This window comes from Mirounga leonina, unplaced genomic scaffold (genome assembly GCF_011800145.1).
Source record: "Mirounga leonina isolate KUSES-001 unplaced genomic scaffold, KU_Mleo_1.0 Mir_366, whole genome shotgun sequence".
NCBI lineage: Eukaryota > Metazoa > Chordata > Mammalia > Carnivora > Phocidae > Mirounga > Mirounga leonina.
The window spans coordinates 346,572-355,944 of record NW_023270709.1 but is presented as its reverse complement, the minus strand read 5'-3'; positions in this window follow the sequence as shown (position 1 = coordinate 355,944).

Below are 9,373 nucleotides of genomic sequence, written 5' to 3'. Positions count from 1 at the left end.
ACTCTTCTGTCTTAGAATTTGTTTAATAATCAAGTGTAGTCTAATTGTTCTCCACAGGTTATTTGCTTTAATGAAGAGATGTGATGAAGTTATTAGTTGGTTACACTGAGTTTATGGTTACATGTGTGGTTTTCTTCAAATGACTTCTGAGTTCCTTAACTGATGTTAACAACTTGGCATAGTAGATATAAATTAATATTTGTTGAATATATACTGGAAAATTATACTTTAAAATATGCCTCATTTCCAAAACAGAATCCTTTCTTTGTAGAAAATACAAAACTAGAGAACTTCCCAGTCATCAGAATTATCACAAATCCCTAATTAGGAAAGTCCAAAGAAATCCAGATTCACCATAACTTTTGCAGAAACTAAAGAGTGCTAGTTTATCAAGGGACTATTAATTTTCTGGGTGTCTGATTACTGGGTCATCACTATTTAGAAGAAATGGTTATCATATCCCAGTGGAGAGTCAAATCAAGAAATTGTAGTGCTTGCATTATAAATTTTGCCTGGTCTCTTTAGTAATACTGAGGGATAATCTCCTTTGTTTACCCAGGTTGTTTGTGCTCTGGTGAGGCCAGTGGCTCAATTGTTCATTTTCCTATTGTATTTTTTGTTGTTATTGTTACTATTGTTTAGTCACCCATGTCAGGCCTGCTTGACAATGTGGAAGATCTTCATGGAAAGGGGAAGGGTAGAGACACATTTACTTGCATGGGCTCTGCCCTTCTTCCTCCTCTGTCATCACTCTAGCTGCTAAGTGGGCTCCAGGCTGCCACAATCCTACACAGTGTGGTAGCAGTTTCACTCTTTTCTTGCTTATAAAATGGACCAAAACGTTCTCCCCTTTGTCCATCCACAGATAATGACATCTTCTATTTACAAAGAAAACTGTTTTTTTTTTAAATCTTAGTTTCTGACAAAAGTAATAAAAGTATAAACAGAAAGTTTCAGAGCATAGGTATCAATCATCTATTTTCTAATACAAGATACTTTAGATTTTACAGACTAGGAAATTAAGGCCCAGAGAAGTTAACTGACATTCCCAAATAATGAACCTAAAAAGGATCCAGAGCCAGACAAGAAACAAGTCTGTTGATTTTAAATTCAGTTCTTCCCACATGATCATGTCAGGTCCCCTGCTTATAGATATTTTGAGTGAGTCCTCAGACTGTCACAGAGCCTTTTCTTTCTGTCTCATTCTCTGGAGTGACCATTATTTAAAGCACAATTTTATCCAAAAGGAAGTCTATTTCCTTTTACTTCATGGGTCTGTCTATCTGAGGGGAAGAATTCAGAAAAGGAACTCTGGAAATTCAAGAATTCAAGGAATTGAATTCATAGAATTCAAGACTGTCAATTATTTGTTTAGTTAGAAAAAAGAAATGTAAAATGTGTAGGGCATTCACTTTCAATCGCTTTATAGTCTTAGTATGGGTCATTGTTCCCTATGCATGATACCTATTTCATTCTAAAGGACTTGATGTGCTGGATTATAATCAGTGGGCTCTTTTCTGTTGCTCTTCAGCAATATTTAGTAAATATTTATCTTATATAATATGTAGAATGGTGACATGTAGTGATGTGAGTACATCGCGACCCCCTAATCCTTTCAGTTTACACTCTAAGAAACAATACAACAGGCATAGGAAGGCCAGCTGATAGAACCCAGAGGATCTATTTGAAGCTGCTTGGTTCTATAGAGATCTTCAGGGAGAAAGAGTAGGAAAAACTTTTCCCTGAGGCACTGGTAGAGCTGAGGTGTTAGTACTAGAATTGGGGACTTTTCTTGTGGCCTGGGGAAAATATCAAGATTTTCTGGTTCATTGAGAGAGGGTAGCATATGAAAACCTATGAAGCCCATTGGGAAAGGCTGTTCTTTTCCACTCATTCATGTTCCTGGGAGAGTATCCTTGATCCTGTCCATCGTGCTGGGCCAAATTGCTCCCAGTTCTTGTCTTTAAGGAAGAGTTAGCTAAGGAGGGCCATGGGAATAAGAAATCTTCCTTTCTGTGTCTCAATATAAGAACAGGGATTAACCATTTTGTACACAGAAAACCAATATAAGCACATCCAGCCATGACTTCTATGGCATAGTGATTGTCAGTGAGTGAGAAATCCTAAGAGTTGTTTAGTTAATCTGATGGCTAAGAGCAAAGTGTCCTGAACAAGCAAAGAATATATGTCACTCAAAAGCTGGAGGGAGGGAAACTAAGTTGGATGTCTAAAACATGTCTTCTAGTGAAGTAGAACTAATGAAAGCTCAAAAAAAGAACATTAAGATAAAAATTTTTAAAGGGAATCAAAATCAACCTAACAAAAAGGTTAGTTGAACTTAGCGTGGGTTTGGTGATGAGTTTTTGGATATAACACATAACATCCATGAAAGAAATAATTGATAAGCTGTACTTTATTAAAATTAAAAATTTCTGTTTTGTGAAAGACACTGTCAAAAAAATGATAGGCCACAGATTGGGAGAAAGTATTTGCAAAAGATGTTTCTGACACATGCCTGTTATCCAAAATAAAGAAAGAACTCTTGAAACTTAATAATAAAAAAAGGAACACCTTGGTTAAAAAATGCACAAAAAATCTGAACAGACACCTCACCAAGAAGATACACAGATGGCAAATAAGCATATGAATAGGTGCTCCATGTCCTGTGTCATCAGGGAAATGTAAATTAAAAAACAATGAGAAACCACTGCATACCTATTAGAATGGGCAAAAACTTACATCATCAAATGCTGGCAAGGAGGTGGAGCAACAGGAACTCTAATCCCTTGTTGGTGGGAATGCAGATGGTACAGCTACTTTGGTATAGTTTGATGATTTCGTGCAAACCTTACCATATGATCAGGCAGTACTGCCCTTTGGTATTCCCCAAGGAGTTGGAAACTTATATCCACACAGAAATCTGCACACGAATATGTATAGCAGCTCTATTCATAATTGACAAAACTTGAAGCAACTAAGATGTCCTTCAGTAAGTGAATGGATAAATGAAGTGTGGTACACACAGACATTAGAATATTATTCAGTGCTAAAAGATATGAGCTATGACCTCAATTCTCTCATGAATAAAAAAAACAAACTGAGCCCAAAATTAGCAGAAGGAAGGAAACAATAAAGATTAGATCAGAAATAAATGAAATGGAGAAGAGGAAAACAATAGAAGGTATTAAACTAAGCGTTGGTTCTTTGAAAATATAAAATTGACAAACTTTAAGCTAGGCTAACCTAGGAAAAAAGAAGGAGGACCGAAATCAACAAGATTGTAAATGAAAGCAGAGTCATTATATCTGGTACCACAGAAATACAAAGGATTATAAGAAGCTATTATGAACAACTATATGCCAACAAACTGGACAGCCTAGAAGAAATGGGAAAATACTTAGAAACATGCAACCTACCAAGATTAAATTAAGGAGAAATAGAAAATCTGAACAGACTTATTACTAATAAGGTGATTGAATCAAATAAAAAATCTCCCAGCAAAGAAAATCCTAAAACCAGATGACTTCACTGGTGAATTTTACTAAACACTTAAAGAAGAATTAATGCCAATACTTCTCAAACTCTTCCAAAAAAAATGAAGGAACACTATCAAAATAATTTTATGAGGCCAGCATTATTCTGATAACAAGCCCAGAAAATGACACTATGAGATAAGAAACTACAGGCCCATGTCCCTGATGAATATGGATGCAAAAATTGTCAATAAAATACTAGCAAAAAAAATTCAGCAGCACATTAAAAGCAGCATTCACCATGGTTGGGTGGAATTTATTCCTGGGATGCAAGGATGGTTCAATGTATTCAAATCAATAAATATGATATATCAAATTAATAGAATGAAAAAAAATCATGTGATCATTTCTATAGGTGCAGAAAAAATATTTGACAAAATTCAACATCAATTCATGATAAAACCTCAAAGTTAGGCATAGAGGGAACATAACTCAACCTCATTAAGGCCATGTATGATAAGCCCACAGCTAACATTATACTCAATGGTGAAAGGTTAAAAGCTTTTCCTCTAAAATTAGGAACAAGACGACCGTGCCCATTGTCACCATTCTTACTCAACATAGTACTGGTTGTCTTTGTCAGAGCAATCAGGCAAGAAAAAGAAATAAAAGGCATCAGAATTGGAAAGGAAGAAATAAAATTATCTATATTTTGCAGGTGACATGATTTTATATATATAAAATCCTGAAGACTCAGCCAAAAAACTGTTAGATCTAATCAACAAATTTAGTAAAGTTGCAGGATACAAAATTCACATACAAAAATCAGTAGTGTTCCTTTACCCTAATAAATTATCTGAAAAAGAAAGAAAGGAGACAATCTCATTTACAATAGCATCAAAAACAATAAATTACTTAGGAATAAATTTAACCAAGGATGTGAAAAGATCTGTACACTGAAAACTAAAGATGTTAATGAAAGACATTAAAGAAGATGCAAATAAAGTGGAAAGTTATCTTGTGTTCATAGATCGGAAGAGTATTGTTAAAATGTACACATTGCCAAAGGCCATCTATAGATTCAGCACAATCCCTATGACGATTCAGTGGCAGTTTTTACAGAAGTAGAGAAAACAATTCTAAAATTCATATAGAACCACAAAAGACCCTGAATTGCCAAATCAATCCTGGGAAAGAAGAAAAAAGTGGGAGGCCTCATACTTCCTGATTTCAAGCTATATTATAAAGTTACAGAAATCAAAACAGTATTATACTGGTATAAAAACAGACACATAGACTAATGGAACAAAATAAAGAGCTCAGAAATAAACTTTTTTTAAAAAGATTTTATTTTTATTTATTTGACAGAGATACAGCGAGAGAGGAAACACAAACAGGGGGGAGTGGGAGAGGGAGAAGCAGACTCCCCGCTGAGCAGGGACCTGATGTGGGGCTCGATCCCAGGACCCTGGGATCATGACCTGAGCCGAAGGCAGACGCTTAACGACTGAGCCACCCAGGCGCCTGCTCAGAAATAAATTTATGCATATATAGTCAACTATTATTTGACAAGCCAAGAATACTCAATGGAGAAAAGATAGTCTCTACAATAAATGGTGCTGGGAAAATTGGATATTCACATGTAAAAAAATGAGACAAGACCCTTATCATATGCCAGTCATAAAAATTAACTTGAAATGGATTAAAGATTTAAATGGAAGGTCGGAAACCATAAAACTTCTAGAAGAAAACATAGGGAAAAAGTTCCTTGACATGGGTCTTGGCAATAATATTTTGGCTATGAAAAAATAAATTAATGGTATACATCAAACTAAAAATCTTGTGCACAGCAAAAGAAGCAGTCACCAAAAAGAAAAGATAACTTACTGAATTGGAGAAAATATTTGCAAACCATATATCTGATAAGAGGATAATATCAAAAATATAAAAAGAATTCATACAATGCAATTCCAAATAATCAAATAATCCAATTAACAGGCAAAGAACCTGAATAGAAGTTCCAAAGAAGATATATGAATGGCCAATGGGTACATGAAAAGGTGTTCAGCATCATCAATCACTAGGAAAATGCAAATCAAGCCCACAGTGAGTTCTCATGCCTGTTAGAGTAGCTATAATAAAAAAGACAAGACGTAATAAATGTTGGTGAAGATGTGGAGAAAAGGGAACCCTTATGTACCGTTGGTGGGATTATAAATTGGTACAGCCACTATGGAAACAGTATGGAAATTCCTCAAAAAAAATAGAATGATCATAAGATCTAGCAATTCTATTTCTGGGAATATATCCAAAGGAAATGAAAACACTATGTTGACGATATATCTGCACCTTGTGTTTCATAGCAGCATTTTCTACAGTAACCAAGATATGGAAACAGTTTAAATGTCCATTAGTGGATGAACAGATAAAGAAGTTGTGGTAGGTATGGACACATACAGACACACACAGACACACACACACACACTGGAATATTATTTAGTCATAAAATAGAATGAAATGTTGCCATTTTCAGCAGTGTGGATGGCTCTTGAGGGCATTGTGCTTAGTGAAGGAAGTCAGACAGAGAAAGACAAATACTGTATGATCTCACTTATATGTGGAACCTTAAACAAAACAAAGCAAATTCATAGAAAAATGACCAGATTTGTGGTTACTAGAGGTGGGAGGGGAGATTGGGGAAGATTGGATTGAAAGTGGTCAAAAGGTCCAAACTTCTAATTATAAGAGAACTAAATACTGGATGTATATGTAATGTACAACATGATGACTATAATTAACACCATTGTATGGTATATTTGAAAGTTGTTTAGAAAGCAGATCCTAAGAGTTCTCATCACAAAGAAAAACACTTTCATTTTGGGAGGTATGTATATGTGATGATGGATATTAACTAAACTTATTGTGCTAATCTTTTCACAATATATATGTCAAATCATTATGCTGTACACCTTAAACGCATACAGTGCTGTATATAAATTATGTGTTAATAAAATGGGAAAAATGAGCTACCCAGTGATAAAAAGACAGGGAGAAAACTTAAATGCATATTACTAAATAAAGGAAGCTAATCTGACAAACCTACATACTATGTGATTCTAAGTATTTGATGTTCTTGGAGAAGCAAACCTGTAGTCATGGTAAAAATATCAGTGTTTGTCAGGGGTTGGTTGGTGGGTGGTAAGAATAAATAGGCAGAGCACAGAGGATTTCCAGGCAACCAACTATTTTGTGTGATACTGTATTAATGAATACATGTCATACATTTGTCAAAGATTGTACTGCATCAAGAGTGAACTGTAATGTAAACTATGGACTTTTGTAATAATGATAACGCAGTGTAGGTTCATTGACTGAAGAGGCACCACTCTGATGCAGGATATTGATAGTGGGGGAGGCTCTGCATGTATGGGAACAGAGGATACATGAGAACTCAATACTTTACACTCAGTTTTGCTGTGAACCTAAAACTGCTATAAAAAATAAAATCTATTTAAAAAAAATCAATGAGAAAATTGGAAAAGAGAATGTTTCTTACTGAGAAGTGAATTAGTGCTTTGGAAGATTGAATGGAAGAAGTACCTCCCAATAGAGAGATAAAACAGTAAGAAATAGAAACACAAGGGAAAATGAGGTCAGATCCAATTAATCTAACAAGAGAATATTAGCAGACCCAGAAGGATGTGCTAGAACAGATGAAGTAATAAATTAGCGTTTCCTGAGTTGAGGACAGCCACAAGATTATAAATTGAAAGGGTTGACTGAATGACAGGCATAACTTGGTAAAATTCTTGAAGGATAAAAGTACAATTTTTAAAGGCTTCCAGTCAAAACTAATAGGCTATGTATGATGGAAAGAGTCAAAGAAGCATGTGATTTCTCATCAGCGGTACTAGATGTAAGAATGTAATAAAATAATATCTCTATTGGTAATTGAGAAAATAGGTTTACAATCCAGTTTATCTATACCCAGCCATGGTAAAAATTCATTTGTCAGATCAAAGAAAAACCTGTTCCAACAGGCACTATTTCTTTTTATTTATTTATTTATTTATTTATTTATTTATTTATTTATTTATTTATTTATATTCTTATGTTAATCCCCATACATTACATCATTAGTTTTAGATGTAGTGTTCCATGATTCATTGTTTGTGCATAACACCCAGTGCTCCATGCAGAATGTGCCCTCCTCAATACCCACCACCAGGCTAACCCATCCTCCCACCCCCCTCCCCTCTAGAACCCTGTTTGTTTTTCAGAGTCCATCGTCTCTCATGGTTCGTCCACCCCTCCGATTTCCCCCGCTTCATTCTTCCCCTCCCGCTACCTTCTTCTTCTTCTTCTTCTTCTTTTCTTAACATATATTGCATTATTTGTTTCAGAGGTACAGATCTGAGATTCAACAGTCTTGCACAATTCACAGCGCTTACCAGAGCACATACCCTCCCCAGTGTCTATCACCCAGTCACCCCATCCCTCCCACCCCACCCCCCACTCCAATGAGGAATTCTTAATCGCAGGAAACAACAGGCACTATTTCAAGAGTATGATTTTTTTATGTGCTCTCTGAGGTAAACTGACTACTGTAATAAAGTTTTCAGGATGGGAAAGAGGGAATAGTTTAATCAATGAATTGGATACTCTCTTCATCAACCTTCATTTAATCAAATTCTCAAATTTTCATTCCTCAATGTAATATATTGAGCAGTGCTCATGTGACTAGTAGGCTGCTCTGTACTGTATCCATTAACTGCAACTCTTGCTACTTAAGTTATATGCTCACCATGAGAGTTGTGTTTGTACTCAAAGCATGTACGCATGGTCTTTTTTTTGTTTTTTATATTTTATTTTATTTTATTATGTTATGTTAGTCCCCATACATTATGCAGTTTAAGCGAACCAATGCATTGTACTGCAAAACAGGAGTTATTTCTTTTTTTAGTAGCTCCAGAATATTTTATTTTATTTATTTTTATTTTTTATTTATTTTTTTATTCAGTTAGCCACTGTATAGTACATCATTAGTTTTTGATGTAGTGTTCAATGATTCATTAGTTGTATATAACACCCAGTGCTAGGTGTTATTTCTATAAAAATGAATTTGGAAAATAATTATCCATCAAGAATTCTGTGTCCAGTAACAATATTCTACAAAAATGGAGGTGAAATAAAGATATTTTCAGATTGAGAAAAAAGGAGAGGGGGAACTTGTCACGTATAGTTCACTAGGGAAAAACTGAAAGGTATTCTTCAGGCAGAAAGAAAACTATTACTCTGTATATATGCTAGCAGATACAGGGAAGGTAAATATGTGGGTCTATCTAAATAAATATTGACTTATGAAACAATAAAATTTCGTGAGAGTTAAAGTTTATACAGAATTAAAATCCATAACAAAATTAAGATTTAAGTTGGAATTAATGAAGTTAAAAGTTTTAATGTCCTTGCATTATGTAGAAGAGGTAAATATTCTAATTTGTATAAAATTGGATCAAGTAAGGGACACATCATGTATCTTTTAAGGTGTTCATTAGAAGAATGGTAAAGTAATGCATAACCAGCTAATAGAGAAGTTGAAAAGGATGTGTAAAGCAAAAATAGAAGTAGTAGAATATATTTAAATCCAAGTATATCTACGATAACATTGAGTTTAAATAGATTAAATGTTTCATTTAAAATATGATTATTAGATTAGATTAATAACACATCTGTATTACAGGGGACACATCCAAAACATTAAAATATAGAAAAGTTGTAAGTAAAAGAATCAAAAAGAAGCAATGCAAACACTATTCAAAAGGAAGCTGGAATAAATATATTAATTTCCTACAAAGTAAACTTTAAGTAAAAAAACATTACTAGATATAAAGATGATCCTT